Here is a 21,135-nt window from a genome sequence, read left to right as displayed (position 1 = left end):
GGAGAGGGGTGAGGGGGAGCTGTGTCGTGGGGTACAGGAGCACCAGCCAGGGAAAACACAGCGGGCAGCACTCACTTCATTGCTTGCCAAGTGGTGAATGGGTTAGTAGCAGCCCTAATGATTTCTCCTCTGCCTCTCCTGCAGCCCTGCAGCAGTTAAAGCACAGAGCCTGACCTTCAATATCAGTGGGGATGGGAATCTGCCTCAGGTGACAGTCCTGCGCCCGGTCCTTCACAATAAGAGTGGGAACCCACTGCTGCTCTTCAAGAAGCTGTTGCTGGGTGATTCAGAAAGACTCCCCCTGGTCCTTCATAACAGCGGCATCGTACCTGTCCAGGTGAGGACCTGCTCAGGGGGTGCTCTGGTCTGGGAAGGTTCCAGAAAACATGGGAAAATGACTGACTTCTGCTTTGCAGGAAGGGAATTCCTCTTGGAAATGTGTTTCTTCTGACTAGTCTGTCCTTTTCAGTTAAACACAACACAAGAAGGTTGGTGGACTACTTTTCCCCTGTCTCCCTTCTCATGTTTTGGTTCTTACCTGGGCACATGTGATGTCCTAGTTACATTAGATTGTATATGATCCCATTTTACTACATTTGAATTAAACTCTGTTGTAGTTTAATTACATTCTGCTCCTTTTAGTATTTTCTGTCCTGTTTGGTTGTATTTTAATTACATTCCAATGCCTCTGAACAGGTTTTTTTCCTGTCTGATTTTACTTAAACTTTGTGCTAACAGCTGTGTTTGAAGCAGGGTAGCATGCTGGGTTCTCCATGCTGGACCAGCAGCGGTGCGGTGTCAATCCACATGCCATCCTGTACCCACACCACTGGGGTTGTGTTCTGTGTTCCCTTTTCTTAGTTGATGATAGACCTGTTGGATGAAGGGGGAGTTTTCTTCTTGAAAGCCAGGCCCGCCACACACTGCATCTACCAAGCTGCAGGCATGGAGGAGGACGCTCCTGGAGAAGGTAAATTCAATAACCATCAAGTGTGGTCAGTCATTGGGAAGATGTGTGCCCTGCTCTTGGCTTGGCCAAGCAGCAGCCAGATGTTAGACACAGTTTCTTTCCTGGGGCTCTCTGTACCCCTAGTTTTTCATGTGGATGCTTTGTAGGGTTTCCTCCTAACAAGTTGTAGGAAGTTTTTCTGTTCTTCTGGACATGGTGGGTTGAGTTGTGGGGGACTATCACCACTTCAGTGAGGTCTTCGCTGCATTTGGGAAGTTACCAGCCTGAATGGAGGCAGCCCTTGAGCCCACAGCCAGCCAGCAGAAATCAAAACCACCCTTTGACTCAGCTTTATGTATAGCAGGAGCTGGCTGGGTGCAGTTTGAGTGAGAGCTGGGTGTTACCCCGAGGTTAAGACACTTTAACAGTGATATGCACAGTGGTGTCATAGTCTTGTGACCATAGGAGGAGGGTCTGGAACCATCGGTGGGAGAACCTGTGCTTAGAGACAGCTGGGTTTCAACCTCTTATTCCTCCTATACCCCATGGAAATATTTTTCTCTCTACAGCTGTATCACTTTTCTCTGATTTCCATTGTTGTGCAGAGAGGAGGCCTCACACCGCTTCCTTGGTCCTGCATCACGGGGAATCAGCAGAGTTTGATGTGCTTTTCAAACCCACCCTGGCCCAATGTGTGGAAGGGAGGATCCACCTATCAGTGGTGGACAACCCCTACGAAGAAACCAACATTCAGCTGGTGGGTGAAGGCTATGAGGATGACTTCATGCTAGATAACATCCATGAACTAATGGCAAACAGCGAGGAGAACGCTGAGGGCAATATGGAGGAAGACATAATTGAGGGTAAGAGAGGAGAGACTGACAAGATGGAGCAAGGAATAGGAAAATCCACATTTCTGCTCACCTTGTGCTGGTGCAGGTGTGGTCCAACCTTAGGAGACAGATCCTGTTGCCTTTTGTAGCCTGGAGAGCAGCCACACTTGAGAACAAAGGGAAGATCCTCTGTCAAGGGAGAAGCTTACAGGCTAGTAGGGTGGGGTCAGAGATACCAGCATTCAGCTGAGTATCTCTAAAAGGAGGTCTGCTCGCCCGTGGGATACTGTGGAGATGAAGACCGTGTATGATAATCTGTGTCCTCTATATGAGCAGGCCTGTGCTGTCACCCAGGGGAGCTGGTGGTCTGTGAGCGTGCCAGCCGTGTGCACAGAGGCAGTGCAGGCTGTACTGCATGTCTCTGCACAGCTGCAACCATGTGTTTAGGGATGTGTCAGGGTGTTTCCCTGAAAGTGGTAGGATGGGGAGCAGCTGCATCTCCCAGGGGGAGGAAGGTTTGGAGCAAGGTAGAGTTGGACATAACGTGTCTGTAGATGGGGGGGGGCAGATGGACCTCACCACACGCTGAGATCCCTTGCTCTCATTCTTAACAGCTGCCAGAGGTGGATCACATCCAGTTCGGGGACTGTCACATCGGGACACCCTACACCGTGAGCTTCACGATCACCAATCGCAGCAGGACGGAGGCGATGTGGTTTGAGTGGCTGGCAGGCGCCCTGTTTCACTTCTCCCCCTAGGTGAGCTTGGACGGCTCTGCCTTTCCCCGCTGCTCAAGCAGTGCCCGGCGGGTTCCCGGGAGCTCGCAGGGAGTCCCCACAGACCGGTAGAGAGCCATGTAGGAGCTGCGATCCCTGGCTTTGCTGGGGCAGGGCTGTCTGCCCCACAGAAAAGGCTCCATGTTACAGGAGGTGGCATCTTTTGTTTGTATTTTATCAAACCTCAGATAGATACACAGTAAGACGCAGATTCCTGGCACAGCTGCTCAGCACATCAGTCCCTTTGCTGTCAGTCCTGCCCTTGCCAGGGATTCCAGTTTGGTCTTCGGTCTCTGGTTCTGCCTAGGTGGGACACCTCCATGCTGGCTGTGCTAAGAACATCATAGTGACCCTGAGATCGGACATTGCAGTCGCCTTCAAAAAGCACCCTGTGAGGTGTAAGGTGGCTCGGATCGCTTTGCAGCTGCTGCCAGAGCAGGTTCCCGACTGGGACGACTGCCTGCGCACCGTCAAGTGGGTGGATGCCATGAGGGGCCCGGCAGCCACATGGCCTGTCAAGAAGAAGGTAAGAAGCACAATAGCAAAAGCTAACTGAGCGTCCACAAGAAGAACAGCCGACGGCAGCAGGCTGCCATCTCTGCTGGCTAAGCAGCTCCTGCCTCCTCCTGACATGTAATCCACCCGTGCAGTTAACCAGCAGTGCATTTCAGGAGAGAGGTGGATGCACGGTGGCCTGATACACCCCCACAAGATGGGGAAGTCTTTTTGACAAGAGACATTTTGCCACTTGCAAACTATTGGTCTCTGCCAAAAGCAGAAGTGTTGCAGCCTGTGTTGAATGCCACATTTTATGATAATACATTTTATGGTGTTAAAATCTCTTCACCTGATTCAGTACCTTTTCACCAACAAGGAGTTAAATCCACTGTGCTCTGTCTCTTGTTCTGAAGTGGAGAGCAACACTAGTGCTCTTCTGTGTGTGCTGGCTAGCCCACCAGCACGCTGTGGGCGAGCTCTGAGCTCTGCCTACACTGGTACCAGAGGTTCTGGTTGTGGTCTCTGTATGGTGTAGGATGTCTCATTATGGAGCAGCCCAGGTACTGTATGGCAGTCACGCAGGAGTCTGGAGAAGTGTCATCTCCAGAAACTCTTGCTTTTTACTGTTGTTGTTGCCAGACACATTTATCTTGGGTGATGGTTCTTCCCCAGTTTCTGAACCATTTTAAGACCTGTAAACAGAACTTCTTCCCCATCAGAGCATCAGCAGTCGGAGACTTTCCTAGTGAGTTCACTCCCATCCCAAAATGCCCATCCCCAGCCACCACCAGTGTGGCTGTTGCCCCGCACATGACATCTGGAAAGCACTTTCTCCTGAGACAAGAAGGAAAAGGTGCTTTCTAGGTTTGTTCAGTCTTGGGGTTCTCCATCCACAGAGCTCCAGCAGGGGAACTTAATCCTGATTTGGAAGCCTGCTGGATTTGTAGGAGGCCAGGAAAAAGGTCAGACACTACAGGGTTGAAACACAGAGGCTGATACCCGGTCATAGTCCCCATGGGTGTATTCACAGTCGTGGTGACTGCTGTGATCAGTAGGTAGAAACAAATACTATAGCGGAAGGGTCAAATTTGGTTATCTTTCGAGGGAAATAAATGGGAATGGTCCTTTCTAGCCCTTATATGTGGCTGATTTTAGAGGCCAAAAGATTCCCTGCTCAGCCTGGCTTTCTGGGCTCTGGTCAGTGATTCTTCCCTCTCCTGTTCGGAGGTGATCGAGACCGACCCAGAACCAGCTCACAGTGTCCTGGAGAAGAGCATCCGCGAGGTGGAACTTTGCCTCAGTGCTGTCGTTGACTATGCCGAGTTCAAGCTGAAGACGGACATGACTGAATTCAAGGAGACCTTGCTCTTCCAGATGAGGATGTTCACATGAGTGCTGGAGGCCAGACAGGGACCTACAAGTGGGGACTGCCTTTGCCCAGGGCTGACCCATGTCTGCTTCCCCAGAGCTGCGCTGTGCTCTCCGGTGGCCACTGCTTTTCCTTCTACTCATGGTCCTGTGCCCGCTAAAGTTACACTGACATGTTTATTGCTCGGCCACTTAATAAACCTCTTCTGATTTCTAACAGGCTGATCAGCCTTGGAGTGGGGTGCTCCTGCCTGCTGAGTCTGAGGTTTCAGCTTCCACACATAATCTGGCACATCCCAGGGCCTGGAGATCTCCCACATGTGGACCTGAGTCCCTTCTAGGGCTTTACATTCAGTCTCACCTGCTGTTCATCCTTTTAAACAAATCCTTTATTGTTTCATCCTTTCCAAGTCCTGGCTGGGTGCTGGGGCCCATATATATGCACAGAAAGCCAAGCAGGAGATGGTGGCTGCCATCGCACCAAGGCGTGCCAGCAGAGGTTCAATTCTGCTGTGCCTTTCTGCTGAGAACAGCCGTGGTTTTGCTTTCATTGCATGGTGCCTGTCCTTATCTGCTCAAGGACGGGTTTGCAGTCAAAATAACGTAAAACGGAGACGTAAGACCAGAATAAGTCTCCTGGGCACCATGTCTGCCCTTTCCTCTGTAACTTCCAAACTTGGAAATACTTCTGGGGCAGCCCAGGGCAGCAATCTAGATGTGGCAGAGTTGTCTGGGAAAGAAGATGCTACTCAGCATAAAGAAAGGGGTGTCAGGAGCCCACCACGCAGTGTTACTTCTCTACTCACTTTGTATTTATTAGGCTTTTTCTTTTTTTTTTTTTTTTAAACTCCTCCTTGCTTTCCAGTTTCCAGCTGTCCAATACAGGGAATGTGGCCCTGGAATACACCTGGATGGCGGCCGTGGAGGATGAAAGTGCAGTGAGCCGTGCTGGGGAGCCGCTCCCGCCCAGTCTGGATGGTAAGGGACTGGCTCTGTGTGACAGCTCAGGGTGCCCAGGGCATTTTGGTTGGCAGCTGAGGGCTTGGGGAGATGACCATGCCGCTTCCCCCCAAAACATGAATTTCTTTTTTGTCCCTGTCTGGTTGTCCACTTTCATCAGCATCTTCCCAGCTGCAGCTGGAGACTTTTTCCCTGCCCCTTCTCTACCTCTCAGAGCCTCCTATGAGTGCTCTGACACTTGTGCTCTGCACGGGAGCTGAGCCTGGCTCGGGGGAGAGCCACGTGGTGGGTCAGGTCTGGGAAGGGGGAGATTTGGGCACCTCTTTGGGAAGTCTCTGAGACTGGGGAAAATTGATGGTGTAACGACGAGTTAGCTGACCTGCAGTCACTGTCCGTGTGCAATTCCCTGATCCAGGGAAAATGCAACGTCACTGTCGAAAACTAACCCTCTTAACTCGGGCAGGGGAGTGTTTGCTGCAGGCAGAGCCCCTGCTCGCAGCAGCCATTGGAGCTCAATGGCGGGGCCGTGACTCACCAACCCGCAGTAACGCGGTTGTGTCTGAGCGCACAGTCTGCTTGGGAGCAGCGTGGTTCTGCGGGGAAACAGGGCTGTGTGTCCAAGAGGTCTCATCAGAAACAGGAGTGAGGAGAGCTGGCAACCCGTGTGTTTCCTAGCACAGGCAGCTTGCCTGATGGTCAAGATGGGACAACTCAGCCCAAGTCCTTGATGCCCTGAACATGCTTATCTCCCTCCTCTGTGCGTCCTGGCATTGGCTCTTCCCCGGCACAGGGCACACTTGTGCTGAAGCCAGTCTGCTGGGCTGTGCCATCAGCTCTCTGGTCATTGGTTATGAAAGCCCAACAAAGAGGAAGGGGGGAAAGGGTGTGAAGGTCAGAGCAGTGCTGTTCCCCAAAGCCTTCTCTCCACCACATGTAACAAGCAAAACTCAATTCTGCAGGCGACAGGGGAGCAGGACTTAATGCTCTCCTTAATGAACATATCCTTAATGCTAAGCACTGAGGCTTGTATCGGCAGTAGCGTGGCCAGCAGGGACAGGGAAGTGATCTTCCCCCTGTGCTCGGCACTTGTGAGGCCGCACCTCGATTACTGTGTTCAGTTTTGGGCCCCTCACTACAAAAAGGACATTGAATTACTCGAGCATTGTGGCATTGCTGGAGAACAACGGACATGTTGTGAGCGATCCAGACCAAGGGGCCTCACTGTAACAGCAAGCTGCAGCTGTGTTCAAGGACATAAACAAGGTCGAGACAGCCTGAGAAACTACATTCCTGGCCAAGAGATAAAGATGTTGGAATGTCGAAAACAGGGGGTCTACCTGGGGGGAGAGCAGCGCGTGGACACCACACTGGGACCAGTCATAGAAGGCAGAAGGGCGAGTGAACAAGTAGCTTTAGCCTATTAACAAGAAGATAGCGCCGCGTGAAGCTTCTGATAGTGTATAAATTGATGTGTATCCTGTAATAAAGTGGCATCAACTTGATCAAATTGGTCATATAAGTTGTGTCCGGGACTTCCACGTCGGCAGAGCGTGTCCAGAGAAGGGCAACGAAGCTGATGAAGGGTCTGGAGCACATGTCATACGAGGAGCGGCTAAGGGAACTGGGGTTGTTTAGTCTGGAGAAGAGGAGGCTGAGGGGAGACCTCATCACCCTCTACAACTCCCTGAAAGAAGGTTGCAGAGAACTGGGGATGAGTCTCTTTAACCAAGTCATAGGCGATAGGACAAGAGGGAATGGCCTCAAGTTGCACCAGGGAAGGTTTAGACTAGATATTAGGAAGTATTTCTTTCCAGAAGGGTTGTTGGGTGTTGGAATGGGCTGCCAGGGAGGTGGTGGAGTCCCCATCCCTGGAGGTGTTTAAGAGTAGAGTCGACATAGCGCTTAGGAATATGATGTAGTTGGGAACTGTCAGTGCTAGGTTAACGGTTGGACTGGATGATCTTCAAGGTCTTTTCCAATCTAGATGATTCTGTGATTCTGAGGCTGGCTGTACTGGGACATGAAATGATGCCCAGAAATATATCCAGGTGCTGTAACACACACATCTCTACTGTTAGTTCCTGGACATGATTTGGGAATGAAAGCTGGCCAGAAACCATTCTGCAGCAGTTTGAATTTAGGTCCCCAGTCCTGGAGATGGAGAGAGTTTAACAGACTGGAGTGAAGCAGTTGGCTTCAGTCCTGGGCCCGTTGAATTTGCTAACATACACATAGTCTCCTGTCCATCATCTCAGTATCTTTACGGAGTGATGTTCAGTGGTGTGTTTTGATTCAGGCAGCTCTCTGGGTCTCTGCTGGGCCTTGTCATGGTATTTGCTGCCCTGCACCCTGTTCTCCACCTGTCCTCACTTTCCCACCTGTCCCCAGGACTTTCTGGGATTATGATTTAGTGAGCAGTTACACAGAAGCAAAAAGCAAACCGTGGACTTTCCCTGTGCTTCACTGGGAGTCCTGCTGAAAACCCTTGGCCAGAGGTGCTCCAAGTGCATCCCAGCTCCCTTCTGTCCACCTGCAGCAGGAGGCAGAGTTGCTGGGAACAAAGGATTTTCTCCTTGAAAGAAGATGTCATGCTATAACCTCTTCCTTTACTGCAGGGGGTTTCCTCGCCTCCATTTCTGGTGCCTCTGTGAAGCTCCAGTCTAGCCGCTGTTCGAGCCAGCTGGGCCGCGCTCTGGAGCAGGTCTCTTCCTCCCTGAGCTCATCTCTGAACACCGTCAGTGCCACCTCACCGTTCTCTGTCAAGCCCCGCAGCAGCACCATCCCTGCAGGACAGGAGCAGCTCTTGTAGATGAAGTTCTCTCCGGTGTACGTGGGGGACTTTGAGAGCCGTATGCTCTGCAGGTAGGAAGCATCCAGGCACTTTTCAACTCGTGCTACCGCTGGGTAGTTGTGGTATTGCCTGTGATTGGGGTGGGTGGGAGTGCAGACCTGGGGACAGCCAGCCCCAGCGAGGCAGCAGAAACAACCAACATACAGGAGCAAAGGCAAATTATCATCCAGCCTTGGTAAAAGCAGGTATGGAGACACTGGGACAAGACACTGTATGAAATACTAAGCTTCTGGAGGGTTCCAAAATCTGGAACGAGAGATCCAGAAAGGCTGTCAAGGGGCCAGCTAGTCCCTAGCTATGCTTTCTTATCAGACAAGCATGGCCACCTTATCTACCTAGAAACCTGTGTGCTGCAGTCAGTCTCTGTGTTTCTGCCATTTCACCTCTACTGCCTCTGATGGGGAGTGCAGTTCTGTTTGATTTGCTGATCGGTGCTTGCATGGAGAGAGGATACAACACTGTGCTGCACAAGGAGATAAACAAGCAGCTGGCTGGCTGGAAATGTTAGTCTGGCTAATACTGGTCCCTTTCTTTCTAGTATTCCTAACCTGAGGCCAAATCAGAAGGGCCCAGAGGTGGCTGTGAAGGGGAGAAGCCTGATGTCACTTTGCCACTTTGAGCTGGAAGACTCTGACTACATCACTGCAAAAAGGCGTGTACCAGAGTTGCAGGGACCAAAGGGGGCAACGTTAGATCTCAACACAAGAGTGATTGAGTTTGAGGCAATTGGAGTGCGTGGCAGGCACAGCAGTTAAGTGTGTGGACATGGCTTCTCCTGATGACCGTCTCCTGGTCACCCTTCTTAACCAGAGACCTCTCCAGCTGCTCTTCCAAGCCTCAGGGCACATTTGTGCCTTGTCTGTGATCTGCTGACCCTTGGCCACGAGTCTGTTTTGGACCTGGCACAAGGTGGTCACTGAAGTCCAACTGGCCCATTTTTTGTTCTCTTTGTCCCTTTCTTCAATAAGGTATGGGTCAGTCTGGGACAACCACGTAACCCCAGCTTGTGCAATAGGGCCAGTACAACCTTCGTCCCTTTGAAGAGCATCCTTGGGACATTCTTGCTCTTTTGAGATACCAGTCAGACATGGTCAATGAAGGCTGCAACCACAACCAAGAGTACCATCTTCCAAAGGAGTTTGACTGGACTTGATTTTACCATTTTCGCTTGATCTTATTGTTTTAGCATGCATGACTTTGGCTATATCCTTGCGAATTTCTTTGTCAATAGACGTTAATCTGTAGCCACCCAGGAAACAGACAGGGCCCTTATAAAGCAGATGAAATGTTTGTGCTCCCAATCTTGTTCCACTGTACCAAATAACTCCTTCCGGGTAGTGTCGAGGACGGGCAGTGCCTGATGTCTGCTGCAGAACAGAGTCACTAATGTCCCAGCACCACCTTAGTAGTCCTTTTTGCTTTGTGTTCCCAGGACTTTCATGGTTATGAACCCAACCAGTTCCACGTATTCCTTCCAGTGGACTTGCCAAGACCCTGAAGCCCCACCAGAACAGGTGGCCGCCTTCTGCCACACAGAGAGAGGTCGCATCCAGCCAGGGAAGCAAGCAGAGGTGGGTGCAGAAATTCAGGCTTTGGATCTTCTAGTTTTGATGACAAAAGCATGTTTGGGGGTATTACCCCTGTGACCCCTGAGCCAGCAGCTCTAAGTGGGCAAGGTCTCCTCTCTTCCCTGTGTTCCTTTAGCGAGAAAGCCCACCATGCGCGGTCAGTGCAGGGCCAAGAGCAACAAAGCACAGAAGCAGCACTGCAGGCAGCATTTGAGCCCATCATGGGGGACAGCAACAGGCTTAGGCAACTAGCTGTGTTTTGCAGGATCACCTGTCAGAAAGCAGATGCTCTTTTCTTGTAAACTGCAGCCATGATTTGTGCTCAGACGTGATTGTGAGTTCAAGCGGTATAAGCAGTCACCAACTCATTTGCTGATCCATCATGGATGTCCCTGTACCCACTCCCAGCCTGCCAGGGTGTAAGGAGAACACATTAGCTCCAGGCAGCTTTGCTGTGTCTTAAAAGATGCTGAATTTTGGCTTGCCACAGAGTGCAAGAAAGCATCCTGTATCAGTTACTGTGGCTCACCTGAGAAGTGGTAATTCCTTAAATCTCTGTAGTTTGTTTGGTTTTGATCATATACCCAGAAATTACCCACAAAAATTACAAAGAGGCAGTTTGGTGGCACCCACGTTGTGCTGCTGTCACGGGAGCTGGACGACTCCTCTTGGCAAAGAGGATGTTACTTACCCTTGTCATATAGATCAGAGAGACTGGGGGTCTCCACGAGTGCCCTCCTCTGTGTCTAGGACAGAAGCGGGGTCTCGACCCAGTGGTGCCCTGTAGCACGTGGACAGGGCAGCAAGGTCAGCGTTAGCTCAGGGTTTGATGCCTTGTTGTTGTATCCTCTGGCATTTCATTGCATGGGATCATCGTACCCTAAGCAGGGCTGACCAGGGCTTGCTCCATAGTGGAAGGCCCTGGAAGGGCAGAGTGCTGCTCCTGCTTTCTCCCAGGCCTGGGGCCTCACCAGGGCCATTGCACAGCTGCTCTCCCATAGAGCAGGCAATGTGTGGCCAGGAAAGCCAAGAGATGGCAAATGGAGCAAAAAGGGTCTTCTCTCGCCAGGTTTCCCATTACAGTCTTCTTCACACCAACACTAGAAGGAGAGGCGGTCTTCAGCCTCAAGTGCGATGTCAAGAGTCCCTCTCCTTGAATATCAAGGCCACCGGCTATAGCATGCACACGTCTGTCAGGTGTGAGGACAGCGACGGCTGTGTCACGGAGCTCAGTGCACAGGAGATCGTCATTGATTTCAAGGAGGTGAGCAGCACTGCTTCCCTGAACCATTTGCCCCACAAAGGCCTGCAACGTTGGGCCTGAACCAGGAGCTTCACAGAGACGTTTGAACACAAGGGAATGTTTTTCTTCATTTATGGGTCTCTGGAGGGAGGGAGATTGATCTTTCATACAGGTCATTAGCTGAATATGAAAAATGCAGGAGCACATTAGGGAGGAGCACTTGCTGGGCCAGCTGACACTTTGCATGTGCTCTAACCCCCAGTCCTCACTGCTTTTCCCTGCAGGTACAGCTGAACAAGAATGTCCAGCATCTCTTTAGCATCCACAATAACAGCAAGTTCAGCTTCACCTTCTCGTGGGAACTGAGTGGCCCCGCAGCCTGTAAGCAGGTCCTTACTGTCACCCCTCAGACAGTCGTGCAGGTGAAGGGGAAAGCAGAGACCCAGCTGGCTTTTCACCCACAGAAGATGTGCTCTTTAAAAGACGTAGAGCTGACGCTGCAGGTGAGGCACCAGGGTTTAATACGGGACCTTCACCTTCCCTACGCAGCAGCTTGGCAGCAGGAGCCCAGAGCTAGGGGTGAGCTCTGTCACTGAAGAGCCTGAACGAGGCAAAGAGGCTCCTGTTGCAGAAATAAAGAGCCTGACAGATTGTGAATGGAGTATTTTAATAAGTGCTTACCCAGGATGACTTTGGGAAGCACTTTTGTGGCAGGGCATATCCCCCAGGCCCCCTCTGCCCCTAATCTGGGGGGGTCCTAGATGTGTGTGGAGATGGAGCTGTTTTTCCTTGCCAGGCCTCTGCTGTGCTGGTCCCACCATGCAGAAAGGTCCTGCCAGCATGTGGCCGCACAGCTCAGCATGTGGCTGCACAAAGCAGGGCCACGACTCTCCAAAAACCCATTCCCTCTTGGACCAAGCCTTCTACCTTCTATTGCCATTCTGGAGTCTTTTGGCACTTGCTTTTCCTTATTGTCAGTGCAGCCAGCTGCCCCCCATCCTCTTCCTCGGTGTTTGCAGTTGTAGTTCCCATCTCTTCAGTGGGCTCATGCTGTCTTTCTCCTCGCCAGATCAACAAGGGTTTACCTGCTTGTTCCTGGCCACTGTGGTAATGCCCACTGTCCACTTCTCCACTACCAGACTCAACTTTGGAACCTGCTTCATCTACTACGCTGGAATGGCACCTTCCCATCAGAGCCTCATCATCACGAACCAGCCAGATAAGGATGTGAGGTAGGCCTTCTCCACACACTCCTTCGGCCCTTGCTTAGCATGTGCCTGCTCCATGTCCTCATGAGCACTGTGGGTGACATCCTGAGGACGCAGGGAGAGGAGACAGGAGAGCCCTAAGTAGCCCTGATGTTGCACACACAGCCTTGTGACACCTCTGCTCCTCTCAGCTGTGCTTTCTGCCAGTCTGAGCTGCTTGTTCACCAGCACCTCACACCTCCATGTGGAATTCCCAGGGTACGTCCTACGCCCAGGAGGGACAGTGGCGGTGCCCATCACTTTCTATCCCAGAGAGATTGCGTCTTACCATGAGCTCATCCCTTTTGAAATCAACGGTCTTTGCCAGCAAACTATTGAGGTCCGAGGAAGGGGCACGGAAATGAAGGTGAGATGAATTCCAAATCTTAAAACCCCAGGTGGCACAGGCCGCGGGCACAGCTTTCTCGCTCGTTTTCCTCGTCTCTTCCCCAGCCTACCATGTTTTAGTTTTCTGCCACAAGGGTGTCAGAAAACCTTTTCTCCTTCTTTCCTTTTGCTTTATATTAATTTCTCCTGATTTAGGTTGACGTTGTGGTGTTTTGCTGATTAGGGATATCAATTAAACTCAGACACCAGAGTGAAAAGAGCAGGCGTATCTTACTAGAAATAACTAAATAATATAATAGAATAATACAGAAAACATACAGTAAGAAAAGACAGAATAGTGCACTTAAATAGGAAAATACAGGGTAATGCATCAAATCATTACTACCTGAGAGAGAGAATAGTGATTAAGAAAGATCCATCACCACTTGCACCTGTTCCCACCATCCAGACCCGCAGGCGCTGGGCAGCCCCGGGTGCAGCGAGGATTTGTTGAGCCTGTCCCGGCGAGTGGTAAATCCTATGCGGGGCGTCCACCCGTAGGTGAGGCATCCAAAGTCGCTGTGAGCGGGTCCAGCCTTATATACCTAAAAATCAGCAAGCCAGAATAGCTGGCACCTTTGTTTTAAGTGGAAATATCTGGTTTAAATTTCACATTAGGTTCCCCCCAGAGCCTGGCCAGGGCTCAAGAAAGAAACTAAGGGAATTTCTCTGCTTATCGGATCGGATTATGCACAAGGTCTCACATCAGGCCTCGAGGACAGGCACCTGTCTTCATGACTCTGTTATTCTATTCATATACAAAGGAAATGAAAGATACATCCAAGATAGCTCCATCCTCCATGCATATTTCATTAATGATTACATACTGAGTTAACAGTTTTGGTTCAGGGCCTGTTGCTCAGGCTTCAACACTTCCACCCTTTATATCAGAGTAGGTGGTTTGTTGTAACTTAGTATAATACCTGTTAGCACAATGCTTATCAGTTATAAAATATACAGGATTCATCTATAGGTCAACTCTGGCTTGGGCCTATTGTCCAAGCCTTAGCACTTCATGTGGAACCACAAGGAAAGGTGGTGAAGCTGGGAGCCCTCTCCATCGGACAGATGGTGAAGAAGATTGTCACCATAGCCAACAACAGTGCTGCTCCTCTCACTTTTAAGCTCAGTCTCAAGTCCACCATGCCAGAGCTGCAGGAAGGCCCCTTCCTTCACTGGAGAGCACTTTGCTGTGCCTCCAGGGATGCCTGCAGGTAGCTGTGAGCTGCTCTGGGGGGAGCTAGTAGCTAATTACAGTTGTGTGCTGTCCTATCCTCCCTGCTGGGCAGTGTGAGTGCCTCATCTGAGCCAGGTGTCAGGACTCCCCTCATAGCCAGAAGTGAGAAGAAGGTACCATTCCTCACCTGTTTCAGACACATGTTAGGATGTATTAGGTATGGAAATGTAATCTTTAAAGACCAAGAGTTATGGCTGTCCTGGAGCTCAAGTGAAATTACTTTGGAAGACGTAGTCCAGCTCACCGTGGCTGGATGCACACATCACAGGAAAATTCCTTTGGTAGCTGAGGATGTGTACCTGGGAATGAGTAGGACTGGGGCAATGTTGATGGGAACAGAACAGGAATGGGAAGACTCTATGGAGGATTCACAGCTCGGTTGCCCGATGAAGTAGTCTCCACTCATTTCTTTGGGCAGGTTCTCTGCTTGAAGCCCACCAATGAACTAAGCCTGAAGCCCAAAGGAGAGACCTGTAAAGTGAAAGTGATCTTCTCCCCAAAGTGCTGCATCCAGCCGTTCACTGAAGAAGTGATGTTGGAGTGCAGCGGCCTGGTGCATTCCCTCTTCATGGTGCGGGGCTCCTGCCAGGGCACCCACGTGAGCTTGGACCAGGAACACCTCAGCTTTGGAGTGGTGGTGCAGCAGAGCTACACATCCTGGCACCTCACCATGCAGAACACGGGCAACATAGGAGTCAAGTAATGCAAAACCCTGTCCTCTCTGGTGGCCGAGAGCTTGGGTGAGGGTTGGATGGAGCTGTAGCTTGCCCAGAGAGTTGTCCTCTGCTTTTCCATTCCAGTGGGGAGTTGTGCAGCCAAGGCTGTGCAGTCAGGCCCTGGAACTTAGCAAGAGGTACAACCAAAAGCTTGTTTACAGATGGGTGCAGCTGAATCCTGCCCAACCTGAAGCCTTAGTGCCAGGTGGCTCAGCACCCTGCCTGAGATGCTGTGGAAAAGCCCACAAGAGAATTAGAAACGGCACGTTGTGTTCGCAGCCTCCCGGTTGTTAATCTTTCCTTTCTGTTCTTGTGCTTTCCTTGGCAAGGTTTAAGTGGGACATCAAGAGCTTCAAGCCAGATTTCTGCATCAGCCCCACAAAGGGTTACATCTTCCCAGGAATGGACGTCCCCTTCGTTGTGACCTTCTGCCCCTCTAAGCTGAGCTGTGCTATCCAGTGCGAGGGCCTGCAGTGCTTCATCGAGGGCAGTGAGCCGCTCCAGCTTATGCTGACAGGATGCTGCATGGAGACCCCTGTGTCCAAAGAGGTAACTGGAACAGAGACAGGACAGGTGCCCCCTTACCCCACCATTTGCACCACATCTCTCCCAGGGCAGGAACTAGAGGAATCTTACAGGCATAGAGTCACTCCTGCCTGTCATCCTGCCTGGGTGTCCCAGAGAGCTGAGAAAACCCCTGGGCAGGGTTCCCAAAATCTGTGAGCCCTGTAGTTGCCTTCCTCCCCTATTAAAGGTGCTGTTGCTCCAGCGAGTACCTCAGCTGTCCTGGCTCTGCCCTGCAGCACCTTTGCCGTGGGGACACCCTGCAGGGCTTTTCTGAGAACCCCCCCACGTCCCCCAGAGCCATACAGCTATAGCCACAATATGGCACCCGCACCCACATTTTTCCTCCCTGTCGGGGTGGGGGAGGGCATTCAGCACTAGGAGCGGACAAGGCATCTGCATCCAACTCCTGGGGAACAGGGATGCCACGTGGAGGACTCCTGGCCCTTACAGGCCTTGCAGGAGCGTGCAGCTGGGAGGTGTTGGCTCTTGCTCCCAAGAGAGAATCAGGAACTGCTCATCAGCCTGCCCACGAAGGGACTGCACGGCTGCAGGACTTGTCCTTGCACAGGAGAGAGATCCTTCCAGGGCTTTCAGTTTTCTTTCTCCCCTCCTAGGGAGGCAGCAGCCCCCTTCACCCAGCATGCAAAAGACTCATTCCTCTTCCTTCTCTAAGAACCAACAATTTGATTTACGCCAAAATCTATGGCTCAAATGGAAATTTGGTATACGACAAGGAAAAGCTGCTCCCTGTGCATAAAGCTAGTCAGAGTGGAAAGGGTTCCTCGCTGTGACCAAGCAGCCTCTGTGCTCCTCTGTTGCAGATGCTGACTTTCATGTGTGCCGTGCGCGAGAAGCACAGTCAGACCATCCTCCTGTCCAACCCGAACAATAAGGACATGCACTGTGCAAGGCGTCATTGAGGGGCAACACTGGAAGGGGCCTGAATTTTTCCACAAGCCCTACACGATCACTTACGAACCCCTAACCATGAGCTCTGAGAACAAGAAGCATCAGGTATGTGAGCTGTGCCAGCACGCTGACCCTCAGAGCATGACCCTCATTGCTTTGGGCAGGAGGTTGGACGAGATGACCTTCAGAGGTCCCCTATGAACAGAAATTATCCTGAGATCCTATGTTGGAAACTGGGTTTCTTGGTGGCTAGAGGCCAGGTGTAAGGGAAGTTCAGGTGGGAGGTCTGGACTGACTACTAAACGTACTGGAGCAGCTAACCTAAAAAGCCAGGCTGTCTGATGGTCCAGGAAATGAAGTTTGTTTTGTGCAGCTCCTGGTCGTTGCCTGTGCAGCCCAGGGGGGCTCAGAGACCCCTGTGCTCAGCCCTGTGGACTGCACAGGCTCCCCACGCCCTGAGCATGACCACTTCTGCCTGCACTGCCCTGCTGGGGCCCTTTTGCAGCACGCAGGGAACTAGAGGGGAGAAGCTGCCTTGCCATTTCTCAGTGCCCCCCCCGGCCATGAGCAGCCAGGTGGGAAATGACACTGAGATCTCTCTTGACATCTCCTTCAGGAGCTTTGGAAAGAGCCCTTCCTGCAGGTCTGGGACTGGGCAGATGGGGGTGACTGGCCCCTCTGGTCGCATGGGCAGACCAGGGGCAAGCTCTTAAATCAAGGGGGTCAGTGCAGAAGGGCTCTGGGGTGCTGGAGCTGCTGGGGTCCTTGTCCCACTCCAGCTGACCTTCTCCCACACCAGAATTCAGGCCTGAGTGGAGGCTGGAGACTTGTGGGCACAATCTCCAGGGTGCTCAGCAGATCTGTGCCCTGTGGGGTTGGACATGCTCAGCATCTCTTTAACATACAGCCCTGCATGAAGAGTCCCGCAGTTTTCAGCTGCTCTGGAGGCAGAGGAGATGCCCCAGGGTAGGTGGCTGTGACCCACTGGCACCCCAAATGAGGACTGGATATGAACTTTCCATGGCTCACCCTGGCTGGTGGGATCCTGCCGTGCCAGCTGACAGGCAGTAATGCTGGGGCAGTTGAGCTTAGCAGGGACTGCCACCCCCTTAGCATGGCTGTCCCTGCACGAGCACAGGGCTGGCAGCTGATGTGCCCAGGGAAAGGGGTGTTAGGATGGTCAGAGCAGCTCTGCTGCAGGGCCGCTGTGAGCTTGCTCTGCCCAGACACGCTGCCCGTGTCCTGTGACTGCACCAGCCCCAGTGGGTACGACGATGCCATCTCCACCGGCGCAAGACACGGGGCTGCAGTCACAGCTCTGCCAGCTGGACCTGCCCAAAGCTGCTCAGGTGGCAGCCTGAGACATGGGACTGTCCAGGTGTGCTGAAGAGCCAGTAACTGGTCCAGGCAGAGAGCAGGCGAGCTCACTTACCCTATTTCTTGTCTCTAGGGCTCCCTCTATTTCCCATTGCCAGATGGGACAGGCTTGTACTATCTCCTGCAAGGGACTGCTGAGACCCCAAAGTGTTCAGGGACCATTTCCAGCAGGTGCCATGTAGGACTTCCTACACTGAGCTCATCCCTGTCTCCAGCTGGCTGAACAGGCCACACAGTGGTGACTCTAGCCCAGGAAGTCTCATCCCATCAGCAATCCCTGCAGCAGTGCAAGGAAGAGCTTCCCACTGCCTGGAAGCTCCTTCCTGCAAGCTTTTCACTCTCCTTGGCTATTTCTGCCTGTAGGTGTCTGGGATCACACTGACCATGTTCTGCCTACGCAGACCCGTCCCGGAGGGCTTTCCTCCCAGGCGGATGAGAGCTGGCTCCCTCGGGGGCATTGAGGAAGAGAGGGGCTGGGTTGTACCCCACCATGAGGGGTGTCCTGTGGGAGTCCTTCCTGTTGACCTTCACTGCATTCTTCTCACCCACAGGTTCCTCGTGGTGGTAGACATGCTCAAACCAGAAAACCTGGAAAGCAGTTCTGTGCTGCAGGGGCTGGAATACATTGATGTGCCAGGCTCTGCCAAGAAGGACTACAAGCTCACCTTCCTCTCCTACAAGGAAGCAGTCTTTAACGCAATGGTAAGTGTGGACATGGGGCTGTGGGGCCTTCCAAGGAGCTGTTGGCTTCCTGAGAAGCTACACGCCTGCTCTCATACCTCCCCGTGCCCACTGGTGGGACTGTAGGTGTCCTGGGTGGGTACTGAACAGCAGGCATCTCTCCACACCCCCCACTCACCTGTCAGTCTCTGCGAGGGTCCCACCGGGGGTGCTAAGCACAGGTGGACCAGGACACTGGTGAGCTGGAATCAATGGGCAGTCAGGAGAGTATCAAGTAGAAATACCTCACACGCTTTTCCCAGCCTCGCACTCTTCCTCGGTGGCTGCTTACAGCCGTTCTTGGAAGCAGGGTGCTGAGCTTGGTGCTCTTGAGGCTGGCTTCAGCACAGCTGGTATATTTTTATGTGCAGAATGACCAGCGCTGCCCTTTTTCTCCGATTCAGGTGACCTTCCTCAACAAGGTGACCAAGGAGTACTTGTTCTACATGGTGACTTTCAAGGCCACTGCTTCAGGACCCATCAGCAGTCTTGAAGTGACCGCTGCTGTTGGGCAGAGAGTGTCTGCCACCGTCAAGGTGGACAACCCTCTGCCTGTCCCGGTGACGTTTGCTGTACGTTGCAAAGTGCCCGACATCAGTGTTCCCCCACATTTCACTGTTCCTGCGCAGTCGGAGGTAGGAGCAAAGCTCATGCAGTGTGCTCTCCTCTCCTGCAGCCTTTCTGGGAGTGGGTGGTCCTGAGGGGTGACACCCTGCATGAACCATCTGGGGCTTCTTCCCAAGGGTGACAGCTCCCACCTACTAATAATCTGGAGGGGAAGCAGAGTGTAAGATGTCTAGTGGGAATCGCCCTGCGCTGGTGGAGTCTGCCATGCTACCCCTTCTGAGATGCTTCCATCAGGCCTCACAGGGCAGGTCCTTGTGCTACAGGCTCTGTATTTAGTGTGGGTATTTTCAGTTTACAGTGGCTGCAGGGCATGCCTCACCCCACTGGCAGGGAGTTTGCAGCCTCGATCGATAGGTGTTTTGTGCCCTGGGGGAGTAGAGGGGCATTTTAGGGTGGGAAGCTTCTGGGATAGTGCTGGAGGGCTCTGAGCTGTTGGGGACGGTCCCCCGAGTGAACTGTCCCCCAGATGTAGCAAGGCTCTGCCCCAGAGAGAGGGACCTGGAGCAAGGGAGGGTGCTGGGCTGCCTTCCAGCACTGCTGGAGCACACCAGGGACCGATTTCCCCTGTTGCAGGCCCTGCTTTCCCCATCTCTGCCTGACTCAGTGGCTTCTCCTTTGGTTCCTCCCAGGATGATCTTGTCTTTGAGTATCAGCCTGTGAAAGTGGGCGAGAGCACCGGGTGCCTGGTGCTCCGGAGCAGCAGCTTGGGCTCTTTCTATTACAATCTGCACCTGAAAGCCACCATGAGTGGGCTGGAGAAGCCCCTCTACTTCTGCACCACACTGGGCTCTAGTCAGACCATGACCACCAAAATAATGAATTACGCCCAGCAGAAGACCAACTACCACTCCAGGTGACCCCAGCCTGCCCTGGGCCCTTGCTGGGAGGCAGCTTGTCTGGCCAGCATCAGCCCTCTCTGTCAAGGGATCCTACCCCTCTAGCTTGGCCTGGCTGAGCTGGGGTGGCCACATGAGCCCACGGGTCTCCCCACCAATGCTGGGCTTGTCCCCAGCTGGCCTGTCTTCACTTGCAGATGTTCTCTGCTGCCCTTTCTGGAGCTGCTCTTGCAGGTTCCGTGGCCCATGCAAGACTTCCCCGTTACTGCCAGGGCCGGGGTTTAAGGTCCTCCAGAACTTGGGTGCAGGGTTGTCCCTGCTGGGCACGTTTGGACACTCCTGATGGCCATTCCTCACTGGCAAGTGGTGGGGGGGACAGGCGCAGTGACAGGCAAGGGACAGGGACCCTAGACAATGTGACGGTGGGGACCTTCTGTTTCTTCCTGAGGTGCTGGATCTGCTTTTGTGACCCGCCCCCTCCATGGTCTCTTCTCTCCCCTGTGCAGACCAACTGCGCCGGCTTCCTGACGGAGAAAACCATCGGCGTGTCCCCTGCCAACCCGGGAGGCTCGGAGGTGAGCATGGATGTGACCTTCGAGCCCTGCCAGCTGGGTGAAGCCAGGGCCACACTGCAGCTCTCCTCCCTGCTTGGTGGGGAATACAGCATCCCCCTCTTGGGCCTGGCCCTCCCCCCAAGTCCCAGGGCCCCTTCCCTATCCAGGCTGATGACAGCACCTCCATCCCCTTCAAGAACATCTTCCTGCAGCCCATGGCCTTCCAGTACCGGGTAGAGCACCTGGCCTTCACCCTCAGGGCCCCCGAGAGCTTGCGCTCCAAGCAGACCACCTCCCTCTCCGTCTCCTTCGAGGGTGGCCTGACCCCTGGCACAGCCCCCGTCACCCGCAAGATGGTGGTGTCCTGCACTGGGGCGGGGGGTGTCTCCTGGGACTACTACCTCCGGGGCCTTCCCCCTCACAGGTGAGCTGTGCCCCCCCAGGAGCCCCTTGGGCTCAAGGCCGCGGCCGTTGGGGCGTGACCTGAGGGCGCAATTACTGCTACAGCGGTTGCTCTGGACTAACCCCCTTCCCTTTGCAATAAACCCGCTGGCTTTGCAATAACCATGCTAGTTTTGGACTAAACCGTTGGTTTTGGACTAAACCTGCTTGCTTTGGAGTAAACCCAGCGCAGACTGGGGTGCGGGGCCGGTGGCGCCGGGGCTGGGGCAAGTGCAGGAGTCCTCCGCACTGCGCAGGGGTGCTCTGCAGCGTGGCGGAGGGGTCCAGTGGTGGCTGAGCGGGAGGCAGCGGTCGGGTGCTGAAATATGAGCTCTGCAGGGGGTGGAAGGCGGTGGCCTACAAGGCTGAGGAGATGGATGGGGGTGGCGGGAGCTGGCCCATGCTGCTCGGCTCACACTGCTGGCTCACACTGAGCCTACTGTCAGCCAGCGCTCCTGCATCCCTTTCTGC

General features: G+C 53.1%; 1 pseudogene; it reads left to right on the top strand.

Moving 5' to 3' along the window:
• Positions 1-20,781, top strand: part of LOC141927318 (hydrocephalus-inducing protein homolog) — a 100,412-nt pseudogene extending 79,631 nt beyond the window's left edge.
• Positions 20,782-21,135: the final 354 nt, after the last annotated feature.

This window comes from Strix aluco, chromosome 9, assembly GCF_031877795.1.
Source record: "Strix aluco isolate bStrAlu1 chromosome 9, bStrAlu1.hap1, whole genome shotgun sequence".
Lineage (NCBI taxonomy): Eukaryota > Metazoa > Chordata > Aves > Strigiformes > Strigidae > Strix > Strix aluco.
Note: the sequence above shows the minus strand (reverse complement) of the source record. Positions and strands in the feature narration are given on the sequence as shown.